At 33.6% G+C, this 15,897-nt stretch overlaps 1 protein-coding gene across 4 annotated transcripts in view; it reads right to left on the reverse strand.

The window, feature by feature from the left end:
- Liprin-gamma (liprin protein kazrin) overlaps positions 1–7,419 on the reverse strand; it is a 298,932-nt gene extending 291,513 nt beyond the window's left edge. For 2 of the 4 annotated variants that reach the window (XM_073989560.1, XM_073989562.1), the window contains exons 1-2: positions 7,267–7,419; positions 6,391–6,828 (exon numbers count right to left, since the gene is read on the reverse strand). The gene's annotated coding sequence lies outside the window, so the exon portion shown is untranslated. The remainder of the gene's footprint in view (positions 1–6,390; positions 6,829–7,266) is intronic. The other 2 variants (XM_073989565.1, XM_073989563.1) reach the window with 2 other exon arrangements.
- Between the last annotated feature and the right edge of the window lie 8,478 nt (positions 7,420–15,897).

Raw genomic sequence — 15,897 nt, forward strand, 5'->3', positions numbered from 1 at the left:
ACATAGTGTCGTTACTTTAACCGGTTCGCCTCACAATGCACTTACGCGGCTAATTTTGTATTTGACCTTTAGATCGCGATATCTCGAAAATGGTAAGTCTTTTTTTGAGAATCATAAAAACCACTCTTATAGACAATTATTGAATCTACAACTTTTACTTTAGCCGACTCTTGCTAAGTCTTACCGTTTTTGAGAAAAATTAAAAAAACTGAATAATGCCTCCAAAAATGACCTTTGACCCCGAATAACTTGTTTTGTACCCATGGGATCAATGGGGACTTTTAGGACGTTGTTTCTAATGGCCAACCCTAGCTCTCCACCAAAATTCAGCTTTGTGGCAATTTTTGCTATTTCCCCCTTATACGCATGTCTATTTTGACCGGACTATAAGTAACAATCAAACAGTGGTAATATGTATAATAGTTCTGTCGATTAGCGGTTAGTTGTACAACAAGTTCCAAACCAGTAAATATCAAATTTTTCTGGGGTGATTAAAACTCCTCAATAACATGCTGGTCATAAATTTCGGCTGGGTATAAGTTCCCTATGAAGTGGTGTCGTACTGTATACATTGCCCTAATATTAGAATTGATATCAGATAAATATTCCTATTGTCCCTTCGGGAATGTTTGTGGGAAATAGTTTTTCTCTTGTTAATAGTTATAAAATATTTTTATCTTAAAAATTAAAACACATTTGGAGATTAAGAAGCATCTTAGTATTGCGCCATTCGGTCACAAGGAATCCCTTATAACAAACATCTACTGTTGATGACTATGGTGTTTTTATTGCATTCAACTTACTAAAAGGCAATGAAGAATATTTTTAGGCCTTGATTTAGTTTTAGTTATCCTTGACATACACATCCTGGGATGAATGTGTGCATGAGTTTTCTTTTTTTATTTTGAGTTTCCTTGGTAGTTGCACTATCGAAGGAAACCAAGTGGTGAACAAAGAAACAAGTGTCCTCTCGTTTGCATGATTTAATATTACAATTGTAGACCATGAAGCTATGCTGAAGGCATGCAACTAGAGATGCAAGCATGTGTATTCGACAACACAAGGCATAACGCAAGAAAAAAATAAATAAAATTGAAAAAAAAACACCATAGAAAAGAACTTGACTTCAAGCAAAGAAAAACGTTGAATTTTTTATCAACGGTTGAAAACAAAACGTCTACTTTTTGTACACCTCTACACGCAAAAAAAAATCGGCCTCTCTAACATATGTCCCAAACATATTTTGCAGCAAACATATATGGTAACATGGGGCGCCTTCGCCACGTTTTTGTTCAAAATGTTCTCATATTGACACCGTTACAGTTTTTCCAAATATTATTTTTGGTAAAAATATAAGAATATCTTGACTATTAGTATTGATATATAAATGGTTATAATTTTGTTTTTAAAGTATTATTTTTGAGAATTTACAAAATGTCTAAAAAGTGGCGAAGCCTCCCCACCCATGGGGCAGCTTCGCCATCGATTTGGAACATTTTCCAACGAACTCTAAAACTGTAATTTACCATACTTCTTCCTTAAATATCAACATTATGCAAAAAAGGAACATTTTTTCTATTGAATAATCAAAAATGATTCTAAAATTTACAAAAAGAACCAGATTCTAGTGCTTAATTGAACTAGTTACCTTGAATATAGGTATAAAAATCATAATATTCCTAAAACAAGATACGTTTAGGATAATATTTGATTTTAACTTCCCATTATAGTGTGGTATATCTATGGCATAAAGAATTTAAGTTAAACATTACAAATTTCTAACATTAATCCACCACAGCCCTATCATGGCGTAGGCGCCCCACCCCTTACATACTTCATAATATTAATATGTTGACATTTGTAATTGCTTTTTTTATGCGAATTATTGGGATTTATATTCTTCAGTAGTTGTCTTCTAACGGTACAAAAAATGTTTTTGATATCACAAAAGGTAAAGAAGATATCGCAAAACATACCTACCATAATTATTTTTCCCAATACCCTAAAAACACAAAACAGCGTGCGTCCGCTATCATACCTATGACTTAACTGCCAACTTTTGGGAGATGATAGATATTCATTAAACTCACAATTTTGCCTTTAACGGATTTTTTATAGCACTTGTAGTTTGCGAGAAAATCGGCACTGGCGTAGCCGCCCCAGTGGCGAAGGCGCCCCATTTTACCATATATGTTTGCAACAGTCCCAAACATAATATATGTTTGGGTCTGCAAACAAATATATGTTTGGGTGGAAACAAATATATGTTTGGGTGCAAACATATATATGTTTGGGTGCAAACATATATATGTTTGGGTGAAAAGATATTTATGTTTGGGTGCAAACAATTTTATGTTTGGGTGGAAACAATTTTATGTTTGGGTGCAAACATTTTATATGTTTGGGTGCAAAAAATACAAACCCAAAAGGCACAAAAAAAAAACAAACACATGCACCAGTGAGCGCTTACTAAGAGCAAGGGAGCGTAAAATTCAATGTAAAACACTTTAAAATGTGTGCTCACTTGCTCTCAGTAAGAACTCACTGGCTATCTCCATAGTATACACACAAATGTTGAGGTTGTTTATTGGAAGGCAAAAGAACAACAAACACATAGGTACATACAAAATTCCAAAGAAATACATAACACAATTTAATAAAAGAAACACTGATTGAAATAATTTGTAAATAGTCACACTTTTAAAAAGAAAAAATATATAGAAACGTAGTTGAACGCTTCTCCTTTGTTGTGAAATAAAACAAATTGTCCTCATAGTTGAAATCATCAGCGGGGAATCGGCATCTAGAATAAAATGATTATGTAATGTAATAAATAAATATGGATATGCCATATTTCAAATATACATAAGTATGTATGTAATTGCCAATATTAAATGCGATTTCTTCCTTGTCCAATAAAATAATTCCATTCAACTTTCCGATTCAATTATAAAATGTATTGGGCATTTAATTTACTAAAAAGCACAATTTCTTTAAGAAAACACAAAACACTGATTTATTCACTCACTTTACCGTCTTGACTCTACAAAGGCATCTAAAACACTGAAGAAAGAAATAAAATATAATTCATATCATTTCTTCTTCTCCTCCTAAGTTGGTTAACAACAACAAAACAAGAAACACACGAGTTTGTCGCATACACGCCACCAAAGCCCCCTTCTTCGCTTCTACGTCTTCTATTATACAATACACACAACTCTTCATTATAAAACAGCAATCCACAGCCGCGAGAGCACTGTTATTACTCTGGTTGACAAACATCCTCTCTCCACCCATGAAAAAAATGTTCTAACATAAAAAATATGTTTTACCCTAACATATCAAATTGAGATATGTTACAAAATGTTGCAAACATATATTTGTTTGGACCCAAACATATTATGTTTGGATCCAAACATTAATTTGTTTGCAACCGGTCCCAAACATATATTTGTTTGGATCCAAACATATTTCTAACATAAATTTTTCTGCGTGTAGACAAAAAAGTTTCAGTACACAATTCTGTAAGTGGAAAGAAAATAATTTTAAAATAATGAGAAAAATATATATTTACTTTATATTTGTAACAAAAAAGAAAAAAAATTGGAGTTTTGAATTGGGAAACTTGATTTTAAACAGTTTTTATACCCTCAGCATTTATGCTAACGAGGGTATATACACTTTCATACGAGCAAACTGTGCCTCATCGAAATAATGGTTTTAGACCCCAAGTATGTTTGGTCGAAATGTGTTTCAGACAATTTGGAGTCGATTGAGCAATGTCCGTCCGTCTGTCTGTCTGGCTGGCTCGAACGATAACTCTCGAACGGATAAACCGATTCGGTTGAAATTTTGGCTTTCGTAATATTTTACCAAAACTTAGTTTAAGTTTGAAGATGGGCTATATCGGTCCACTGCTTCCGGTACCTCCCCCACAAAAGTTCGAAAATGTTCGGAAATTTTGTGCGCACTATAACTCTTGAAGGGAGTAACCGATTTGGTCCATACTTTGCCCAACGTGAAATGTGTACCAGACTTAGATAAGCTTTCAATATGGACTCAATCGGTCCACTCCTTCGGGTACCTCCCACACAAAATTTCGGAAAAGTTCAGTTTAGGCCCATCTCTCGAATCGCTTTGATTTTTGTTTTAGCAACTTGTATTCACTGCCCTCCATACGACGGTACAAGTTTCGTCAAGGGCAAGACCACACTTGCTGAGAAAATAGCCTGAAAGTTGCAAAAAGCCCTATGACACCGTGTGAGGTGGTTGGAGCGCAAGATAACTCTCGAACGGATCTGCCGATTCTGTCAAAAATTTGGCCTTAGTAATATTTTGTTTAAACATAGTTTAAGTTTGAAGATAAGCAACATCGGTCCACTCCTTGAGGTACCTCCCCTACAAGAGTTCAAAAATTTTCGGAAACATTTCGGTAACTCTTGAAGGGAGTGGCCGAATTGGTCTATACTTTACACATCCTAATATATCTACCAGATATAGAGCAGGTTTAAATATGGACTATATTTGTCCACGCCATCCGGTACCTCCCACAAAAAATTTGGATAAGTTCACTTTAAGACCTGATTTCGAATCCCTTTGATTTTTGTTGAAGCAACTTGCAATCGCTGCCTCAATTACGATGGTAAAAGTTTTTTAGGGGCAATTCCATATTTCTTGAGCAAACATCCCGAGGATTGTAAACACCCCCTATGGCACAATATCTTGTGTCTGGAGATCCACTTCCATAACGGTCAATGTCGATCCATTCCTTTTAGTATCTCCTCCGCAAAACTTTTGGTCTTTAATCCTAATCAACATTTTTTGTCGGTTCAAACGCCCAAAATTTGTAAAACCCCCTAAATACATACGTATTTTGGGAAAAAATTGTTTCAATATACACAGGCTGAGGCTATATCTCTGTCGGCAAAGCCGACTGATACTTTTTTACTTGTTTCGATATGTCTATATCAAATCGAAGCCCTGTAGTGCGATTCTCTAACTCATTTTTTGAGTCATCGACAAAAATCAGTAAAATTTAAATGCAAAATTATGAACGAAAATTCAAATTAAAGTTGACAACACTGTTTCTATCGGTAGAACCTTACGACTACTGTTTATTGGTCGCTAACTTACCGAATACTATACCTAATTACTGAAATTATAAGCATTTTATTTTACAGATTTTTATCGGTAACTCAAAAAAGAGTTCAATAAAAACAATAATTAAATAAAAACCGCTTACACCTGAGACGTTTTTGAGGATTCTGAAACAGCAATGCTCATAGATGAGAAAAATCCAAAAACAAGAAAAACTAACTTGAGGAATTTTTAAATAAATCGCGGTCAAAGCTCACATTTTGAGGTTTATTTTAGGTTTTCGCGATTTTGCTTGGAAACCGCACGTCCTAAAGAAAATTTTGTAGCTGTAAAAATTCTCCAGAGGATTGGCCGATATGATTTGTACACATTTTTAGTTTTTTATTGTTAGTATTTCACGATTTGCTTGAAAACGCTAAGTCTTATCGAAATGGGACTAGAGAAAATCTTATAGCTGTGAAAATTCTCTATAAGATTGGTTTTCGTATTTTTTTCCTAGGATATACCACTTCTTAGACATATATGTAAGTTTAAGTTGGGAAATTGCTGTCATGGCTTTGTTTTTTAAGGAGATGACTGTAAATTGTCAAAATTTGAACTTCTATATCTCAAAAATGGTAAAACATACGAAAACATAATAAAGGACAATCTTGTAGAGAATTTTCTCTGCTATATTTTCTTAAGTGCAATTTTGATAGGGCTTGCGGTTTCCCAGCAAAATTGTGAAAACTTAAAAAAAAACATACAAATGTGAACTTTGATCGCGATTTATTTAAAAAGCGCTCGGCGTTTTTTGTTTTTCTCATCTATGAACATTGTAGTTTCAGAATCCGCAAAAGCTTCCCAGGTGTAAGTACCTTCCATTTAAAGTTGGTTCAAGATCACCTTGAAATGTGTTCACATCTACTCCTAATAGGTTAAATTTCTCGGAAATAAAATTATTAGTGATTACTTCGTTCCGTACTCTTTAAGAATGGCTTCAAATAATAGCGTCGATTAATAGTTGATATGCGATTTTTATAAGCTGTTTCTGAATTTTCGTCGTCAAAGCCGAAGGGAGTTTTTTTAATTTGTTAATTGTCAATATAAATACGGTTAATAGCGTATTCTCTTCATATCTCGCACAATCTTCTTCAGTAAGATGCTTTATTAAATAAATAGTACCCTAAAATCAAAATTATTGAAAATTATCACTACGTATGACGAACCATTGAAGATAGGTATATCTTTAATGTTTAATTTTATTTTATGCACACATTAACCTAATAATTCAAAAGATTATCTCAAACTTACCTTGAAATTGTGTTATATCCTAATCCACTTATTGTTATCAAATGGGAAGATATGTTGTGAAATGTTTAAGCAGACACTTCCATTCAAATTGCTCAGAACATTTATTTGTAACTTTCTTTTTACTTTAATAATTCTCAAGATTTTCTTCCTTTATACACGCAAACACAGACACAATGTTAATTATTCGTATTAATACCACTCACTTTAGAATATACAATCAGATATCAAAAAGTGCTGTTGTTGCTACTTCAGCATCAAATTTTTGTTTTGTTTTCATTCAGCACTGGAATACATTTTGGACAATTTGTATGGATTTTCACACACCAATACAGACACCAGGGAAAACTGAGCTTTGTTGTTATTTTTGTTCTGTTTACTTCATAGCAGACAGCATTGTTGACTAAGCACAAAAATTACAAAACGGTAGATTTCGCTTTTCTGTAAAGAATAAATGAATTTCAATTAAACATTCTGCTCACCGCATGAATTTCAAATCAAATAACATTTTTTTGTTTCACTGTAGCCGTTGATGCTTGTTTCCACAGCGAATACGTTTGGGAGTAAAAAATAAAACAACAAGAACGCTGAAACAAAAACACTTTTGCTGTTGCTTTTGTTTTGCGAAGAGCACTAAACAAAATTGTTTTCCACAGAGGAAAAGAAAACAGAAAAACAAAAAACAAAAATCACAAAAACACAGTAAAACTTTTCAACGCTGAAGTGCACCACAAAACAAACAACAAACGCTAACATCATTCACAAACACACATATAAATACAATGGTTGCTTATTTTTGCAATTTCCGCTTCTTGGGAAATAATATGTAACTTTTCCAATATTAAGTAGACATTTCTTTTTATTTGATTTTTCACTCACACTTGTTCAATAATTTTCATACCACAAAACTCTCAGAAAATTCAATCTCTTATTACACAAAAAATATTTATTTTTTTTCTTTTCAGTTGTTCATTTTCCGTTAATTTACGCGTATTTTAGGTATAACTCGCCAAACGTAACTCGCAAAACTGTTTTCATTAAACTCACCATTATTATCACAAACCCTAAGCCACTGGATACGCTGTATGAAAGGCAAAATTACACTTTGTAGAGACTACTAACAGAAGAGGCATACAATATGAGAGAGATTTTCCCTCAACCACCCAAAAATCAAGTGTAGAGTTTTCCAAAAATCCCCCTGTTGGAAGTAACTGGGCAAGCGTACAAAAGTAAAGCTCAGAGAGTGATTAATAATATAACAAACAAAAAGCCACCCGCCATGCCCTTATATGTACGATGATAATATTCCCGCACACACAAGCGAATGTGTATGAGAGTCAATAGCCCGACACCCACCCAAAACGAAGAAAACAAAAAACATGATGAAAACACCACTATCACCCCAAGACCACTCGTAAGCTGAATTTCATTCAACGCACCTTAGAACGCATATAAAGCACACAAACTTGATTCTCTTTTTGGGTAACGATGTACGTTTATGTCTGTGTGGCAGCAATCCACCACACCCCATACAGCACCACCACCCCAACACTAGACCACAATTAAAAACATAAACAAGCAACATGACAAACATGACACTTGAATTACTTGAATCAATGAGAGCACAAATTTTAGTAAGCACTGAGTCACTCCATTGCACAGTTATTTCTCTTGCAACCTAAGCAATGAATCTGTATTTCCACAAATGAGTGTGACGCAATGAAGGTTAGTTAACAAGGTTTGGGTGGATGTGTCATCAACATACATTACTGTCCATAGTGTTGAAAATGTTATTGTTTAAACATAAACAATCCACAAACAACTACATACTAAATTTCTAATTGGAATTTTTCCGTCTTGATATCGTCTTTTCTCTCTCTTAACCACTTCCGAATCAACCCTCGTCAACCAAAATCATTCAATTATAACCAGAGGTTGTTATTCTCCGAACTCCGAAAACATGATTTATTCATTACAATTGTTGCTTTTCTTAACAGAATGTTACTAACAGAGTATGGTAAGGCAAAGGTAAATCACTGTTATTACTTACTTACATACATATTTATGTATGTTACTATAGCAACCACCCACTATGAGATACAGAAGTTCGTATTGCGTTGGTCAAAACAGTTACAGTTTGTCAAGTAAATGTTTTTATACCCTTCTTCAAAATACGGAGGGTATAATTAAATTTGTCATTCCATTTGTAATACATCGAAATATTCTTCGGAGACCCTATAAATTATATGGGGAATTCTGAGTGAAATCGGACAGTTTTGCAAACAGTGATTTTTGATTTCCAGTATTATACCCTACACCACAATGTGGTATGAGGTATTATGTCTTTGTGCATTTGTATGTAACTTGCAAAAGGAAGCGAGATAGACCCATAATTCCTTTAGGGATATACAACAGTGTAGCGCATATAAAAAGCAACAAATCCAGGATTTCCCATTTATTAAAATTTTTTGATCCGTTACAATTTTTAAAATTTAATATTTTGTGTCAAGTTGTGCTTTGTTACGTATAAAGAGCTTTCAACAAGTTGTTTCTTTACTTTGTACACGCAGAGAAAAAATATTGTTGGAACAATCATATTCTAAGAGCAAAATAGTGTATTTTAAAATTCTTAAAATATGTATTGTTGGCGCAACAATACATTTTGCGTCATCATGTTTGCTAATAAAAAATATATGGTTGAAACAACAATATATATTTTCAGATTTTTAAAATACACTATTTTGCTCTTAGAATATGATTGTTCCAACAACAGCAACAATATTGACTGATCCTAGAGATTGGGGAGCGCAACAGAAAACCAACAAAGGAATATTGTTAAAAATTTTACTCTTATCGGTTTTAATTAGCTGTACTTTTGACTTAAATTTGTTTTTTAAGGCAAGTTAGTGTATTTTTGAAAAATTGCATTTGTTATCCTAACAGGGTTGCCATCTCCTACCACTTTTCCTATGGTCTGGAGAAAATATCATAATACCCTCAAATCAAAATGTTTCCCTTATATAAAAATTTAAATTTTAAAATATTCATTCGGAAAATGGTTAAGTATCAACCGCTGTTATGTTTGCCGAATACTAAAATACTTCAACAACCGAATATTGGTAAAAACAATACATCCTGGTGTAAAGCCCTTGAGGCCTTCGGTACATTGTGGCTAAAAACGTTGGGGAAACTCTAAAAATAATACAAATAGGAACTTCCAAAAATTAGTTGAGTCTCGTATTTCCGATATACGCCCTATGTTAGTTCGCAGAAGAAGTTTTGCAAACAATTCGAAAAGTTATACAGCTCCCAACTCAAACAACACACCGGTCAAGAAGCCATTGTTTCAACCAACATTGGGTAAAGTGAAGTCATAAGGCCAAGTAATTCAGGATTTTTATATTTTTTTGTTATTAAATCTTATTTTTAATACTAGCTGACACGGTTCCGCGTTGCTGGCCCGTCGTTTTGGATTTCCGTGTAAGGCTTAGTAATCTATCTACAATTTGTCTATCTATTAATATTGATACCTCTAGATAATCGAACCGAATTGACGATAAATCGACGTTTTTGTATAACCCTCATGCAATGGTACCTCCAGATGTAAAATAGAAAATTACTTTAATTATAGCCTCCACCATAATATGAAGGGTATAAATAACTTTATTATTCTGTTTGTAACACATCGGAATATTCTTCGGAGAACCTATAAAGTATATATTCGTGATCAACATAAAAAATAAGTGAATATGACGATGCACCTCTATCTGTTGAAATCAAGATACAGCTCGCGATATTTTAGATTGGCTTTTCAATTTGGAACAGACGTTTCTATTTTTTCTCGTAGCATGTTTGGTATTGAACATTGGTTATATCAGTCCACATTTTGATATAGCACCGACTGACAGCCCGATTTTCGAAATTTTCAAGGTTTTAGCCGCATTATCCTACCGAAATTACAATACTTTAGTATTAAGTCTCCCTTAGAGGCATAACGCATTTTTGCAAAGGATTATCAGCATAGGTCCACGTTTTGATAGAACTACCCTATAACGGTACCGCCTGAGTGTCGATATTTTGGAGGTTTTAATCTCATTATCCCACCGAAATGGCTGCAATTTGGTATTTAGCATTCAGTGTGGGTATAAAACATAGAATATTCGGTACAGGTCCAGGTTTCTAAATAGTCTTCATTAAACGGAACCTCTGGATCTTCGGTATTTCCAAGTTTACATGCTATAATTAGTACTTAGCCTTGCTTGGGAGTACAAGCCATTTCTGCAGAGAATTATCGGCATATAGAACGGTACCTCCCGAGTTCCGATATTTTGGAGGTTTTAGTCGCATTATCCTACCCAAAAGGCTATGGCAATTTGGTGTGTTGTCTTAATTGTGGGTATAAAATATTCCCGCATAGAATATTCGGTAGAAGTTTTTTATGCAGCCTTCATTGAACGATGCCTTCCGATTTTCAATATTTTCAAGGTTTTTAGAAATGGCTATATTAGGAGGTATCAAATATTTTAGCAGAGAATTGTCGGTATAAATCCATCTTTTCATTCATAAAACCTACCTACCGATTTTTGGGGATTTTGAATGTTTTAGCCATATTATTCAACCGGAATGGCTTAAACCTGATTTCAATATAATTTATGGTGGTGTGCATAAAAGTTGGGGCCGGTCGAATTTAACGTCGTTTTTACTTCTTGTTAACAGAGAGATGCTTCATTGAACACGTTATTATTTTGCACTCCTAAACATGAAAACATCTGTGATTCATAAAATGACTTCAAAATGCTATTGGACTGGACTTTCCTGTATTAAAAAAGCGTGGTCTTGATCGAGTTATTCCAAGCACTGAAGTCAATGTTCATGCCATGTTTGCTGTCCCACTTACTAAATTTAAAAATCTAATCAGTAAGAATAAAGTTTTCAAAAATTGGACGCAATCGCAGTATTCTGCTTCCAAAACATCCATTAATGGCAGAGGCCACAATTGCAATTGTATTGAGTACCAATACGTCTAATAATCTCTGATAATTAGCGATTTGTTAAAACCCATTGTTGGGGAGGTCCCCCACACCCTCCATTTTCGGTATTCTCCCACCTTATGAACCTACACACAATTTCATCATAATCGGTCCAGCCGATTCGGAAGTTTAATTTAGGAAATCATGCCAGCCTTAAAAACCCTATATACATTTAGATAGGTTATAGATACACCGAATTGCTGGTCCAATGCGCATTTTTTAGACGTTCTAGTTATTTAACCATCTTTGAAATTATGTTTCGCCTGATTTTTAAATCGTTTTTTTTTGTAATTTCGGTCAAGGGACATTTAACATTATTTGGGTTACACTGTATTCCAAAATGTGGGGTTGATTGCGCTTTCCTAATTATTGAATCCAGTGTTTATAACGTTTTTGTAGTCACGCTTACCAAAATTAAGGATATTACCTATAATTATACATTTTTAAAAAATTGGCCTGATTTCCCCTTCCGAGATGAGATGGATTTCCTAAAATTATAATTTGAGCGGAAGCTGTGGTCATATTAATGTAAAAAAATAGGAAAAAATCGTTGAAGGAAACGAGTTTTTTTTTTCAGTCAATTTTCAATTAGTGGCTTTACAATACAATCTAGAGTATAATGTTCAAAGAAGAAGTTAAAGAATACACTTCAGAGATGAAGTTTCTAATGTATGATTTTTTAATATAACCACCGCATCAATCTCAAACGGATGCTGACATTTTGAAGACTGAAAAATTGGGTTTTTTGAATTTTTGCTCTAATCGGAACGCGCAACTGTACTCGTTTAAAAACTGATTATGAGATTGTAGTACTCGCGGTTACGCGTTGTTTTATGTATAACTCGGCCGTGTAGCCTTCAAAGGTTCACAACAATCTCAGCTTAAAATCGAAATTTTTGTGCGTATTTTTTTTTTAAAAACCAGTTTTTTGGATTCAAAACTTACAAATGCCTTTCGATTTCAGTGGAAACCCGCGTGAATTTAGTTTTTTTACGTTCTGAATCTAACAAGCCTTTGCGCGTCTTAATCCATCCACTAGATCGGCGGATATGATACCCCTCAAATTTCGAAAATATGCAAAAAATATTTTTGAAAATATCGCGTATTTAGACGCGTTTTAGATGTGTTATTCCTACTTAGATAAAAGGAGCGAAACTCATATTTAAAATGTGCGAAAACAGATATTGAAAAACTTTCGCGAATCCGGAGACATAATAGATTTTTTCTAAAAACTGAGTGCGATGCTACATCCACGGTTCTTGATGGATCGCATTGAAATGACATAGGATGATGTATTTTTTAATGGTGATCATTGAAATCGGATGCGCATAAAATGCAAATGTACTTCGTGGAAATTATGGGCATTTTACTGTTTTTTGCACCCTAACATGCAACTGATGCTACATCGTGGTCGTCAAATGGAATTTCACAAAGTGTATATCAAATAAGAGGGATTGATTCGCTGGTTTGGAAAATCGGATGCGCATCTTGTGATTTCCACTATTACGCGGTTTCTATGCGTTTCAAATGTTGTAATATTCAATATAACATTATTTTAATGTTATGCCACAATTGGAATTCCTTGTGATTTAATATAATGTTCTAAAAATATTCGCCAATAGGAAAACTATAGGTGAAAAAGTTGTTGCAACGGAATATCTTCATTATTGCGTGAAATTTGGACGAAAATGACGAAGAACTCAATCATTTTTTCTTCATAAAACCATAAAAAATAAAATTAGAATAACATAATTTTTATTTTTTTCGTCACATTTTCATTGTATTTTTGCAAATAACACGAATACTATAGCTCCAAACTTCACGACTTAGGTTTCATTTTATTCCTCACAATGTCTGGATGCTGGTATAATTTTTTTATATATTTTTTTGTAAGTATAAGCGCGATTGTTTCAAAAATTTGTTTGTAAATACGTGAAATTATTTAACAAATTTAATTTTTCGCGAATCCATTGAAGCTTTTTGAATTTTTTTTTTTGCATCTCAAAGGGTGCGAATTCAGTTAACGACAATTGGATATAACAGCTTACTATATTAAGACGCGATTTTTTTAGAATTTTTTCTAATTAGCATAATTTAAACGGTCATATCTTTTGCGCGCAACAATCAAAGTTGGTAACGAAAACAGATTTGGAATGACGATTTTTTTCTTAATCTACATATGTACCAAAAATCATAGTTGTAGTATCAACATTTTTTTTTTTGATTTTTTTTGAAATTGAAAAGACGATTTTAGACATTTTTGCTGATATATAGATAATTTATTAAAATAAAACAAAAATCGTTTAAACTGCATAAAACATTGAATTTTCTACCAGTGTCTCATACATTATCTTCCTTTTGGTATGACAATAGTTTCTTGGCCAGTGTATAACATTTCAAATTGCTTTCAAAACCTTTTCTGCGAACGAATCTAGAGCGTATATCGGAAATAAGAGCCCCAACTAGTTCTTGGAAGTTCATATTCGCATTATTTTTAACCACAATGTGCCGATGGCCTCAAGAGGTTTACACCAGGAAGTATTGTGTTTACCAATATTCGGTTGTTTAACTTTTTTATTATTCGGTAAACATAAGAACGGTTGATACTCAACCACTATCCGAGTGAATATTTAACAATTTAAATTTTTATATAAGGGAAAATTTTTGATTTAAGGGTTTTATGACACTTCCTCCAGATCATGGGAAAAGTGGTAGGAGATGGCAACCCTGTTAGGACAACAAACGCAAAACTCTCCAAAAAATTAAATGAAAAGTTCATCTAATGAAAGTCGATAAGACTACAATTGTTAATAATATTCCGTTGTTGATTTTGTTTTGCACTCCCCATTCTCAGGATCAGTCAATATTGTTGTTGTTATCCCATCCAACTACAAAGTACAGAAACAACTTGGTGAAAGCTCTCTGTACATAACAAAGAACAAATGGACACAAATTATTACATTAAAAAAAAGAAACGGATCAAAACATTGAATTGGTGCGAAATCCTGTATTTGTTGCTTTTGATATGCGCAACACTGTACATAGAATCACATTCGGAGTCGATGTATGTATGTATGTATGTATATTCGTCCGTCCGTCTGTCTATGTACGTTTGTAATCAAAGTACAGGTCGCGTTTATTGTCCGCTTCAAATAAAAATTGTGGAAGTTTGTTTGGTCAAAGGACGAACGCTATTTATTTTGGAAGAAACCGGTTCAGGTTTAAGGTATTTGGTGCATCAAACACCCAAATGCTGTCCGATTTCGATGACATTTTAAACGTCTGACGGTCTATATCGTTTGCCAAATTATATCGAAATCGGTTCAGATTTTGATATATATATTTCCGCCCGATTTTAGGTATTTGGTGCACCAATCACGCTACATTTGTCCGATTTTGATGAAATTTAAACTGTTTGACGGGATTCGGCTTGGAAATACGTTAGCCAAATTATTAATCGGTTCAAATTTGGATATAGCTCCCATATATCTTCCCCCGATTTGAGGCATTTGTTGCACCAAACACGCAAATTCTGTCCGATTTTGATGAAATTAGGAAAGCGTGAACGAATTAGGTCTTGAAATTAGTTTGCCAAGTTATATTGAAATCGGTTCTGATTTGGATAGAGCTCCAATATATTTTCGCCCGATTTAATATATTTGATGCACCGATAACGCAGCGTAGGTATCTCCAATTTTGATTAAAATGTTAATGTTTGACATAATTGTGACTAAAGATAAGGTAACAAAATTTAATTTAAATCGATTCGGGGTTATACATATATAGCTCCCACATATATTTTATTATAAAATTCGGGAAGATAGCGATCGAACGCTATATATAGCAATACTGACCTATTAACATTTTTAAGATATATAATGAAAGGTAGATAAATTTTTAAGATATAAATCTGTCCGATTACATGTATATGTGCATCTTCTTTCACATTTAACTAGCTCATGAGCCGTTATATGTACCGGAATCATGAAAGGCGTCCAATAATAATAAATAATATATTGTTTTTCTCTAAATAAATATATTGTTTTTCTCCTCCGAATAATAAGCCATGACCTGAAGATGGAGCTAAGTACTTTCATTACTGAAGAGAAACTATGTAATTTTTCAATGTTGTATACATATTCACTGTGGTGTAGGGTATCATATAGTCGGCTCCGCTGGACTTTGATCTTTTCTTTACTGTTTTTTTTTCTGGCACAATGGCCGTTTTTGGACGATCCTCACGACATTCGTTTTTTTTTTTTGGCGAGTGTTGGCCACGATTGAATTCATTAAAACAGTTTTTCATAGTGCTATAGGATGATTCTTTATCGATATATAAAGATTTAATTTGAACGATGCACTCTTGCAGCGATTATCCGCGTCGAAAATTGTGAAAAAGGATCGGACGAAAATGTTCACAATTAAATTCCTTTTTTTGCAAAGTGATTTACTCATCGTATTTTGAGGATTTTGCTACATT

This window comes from Musca autumnalis, unplaced genomic scaffold (genome assembly GCF_047663935.1).
Source record: "Musca autumnalis isolate F117 unplaced genomic scaffold, ASM4766393v1 scaffold_5, whole genome shotgun sequence".
Lineage (NCBI taxonomy): Eukaryota > Metazoa > Arthropoda > Insecta > Diptera > Muscidae > Musca > Musca autumnalis.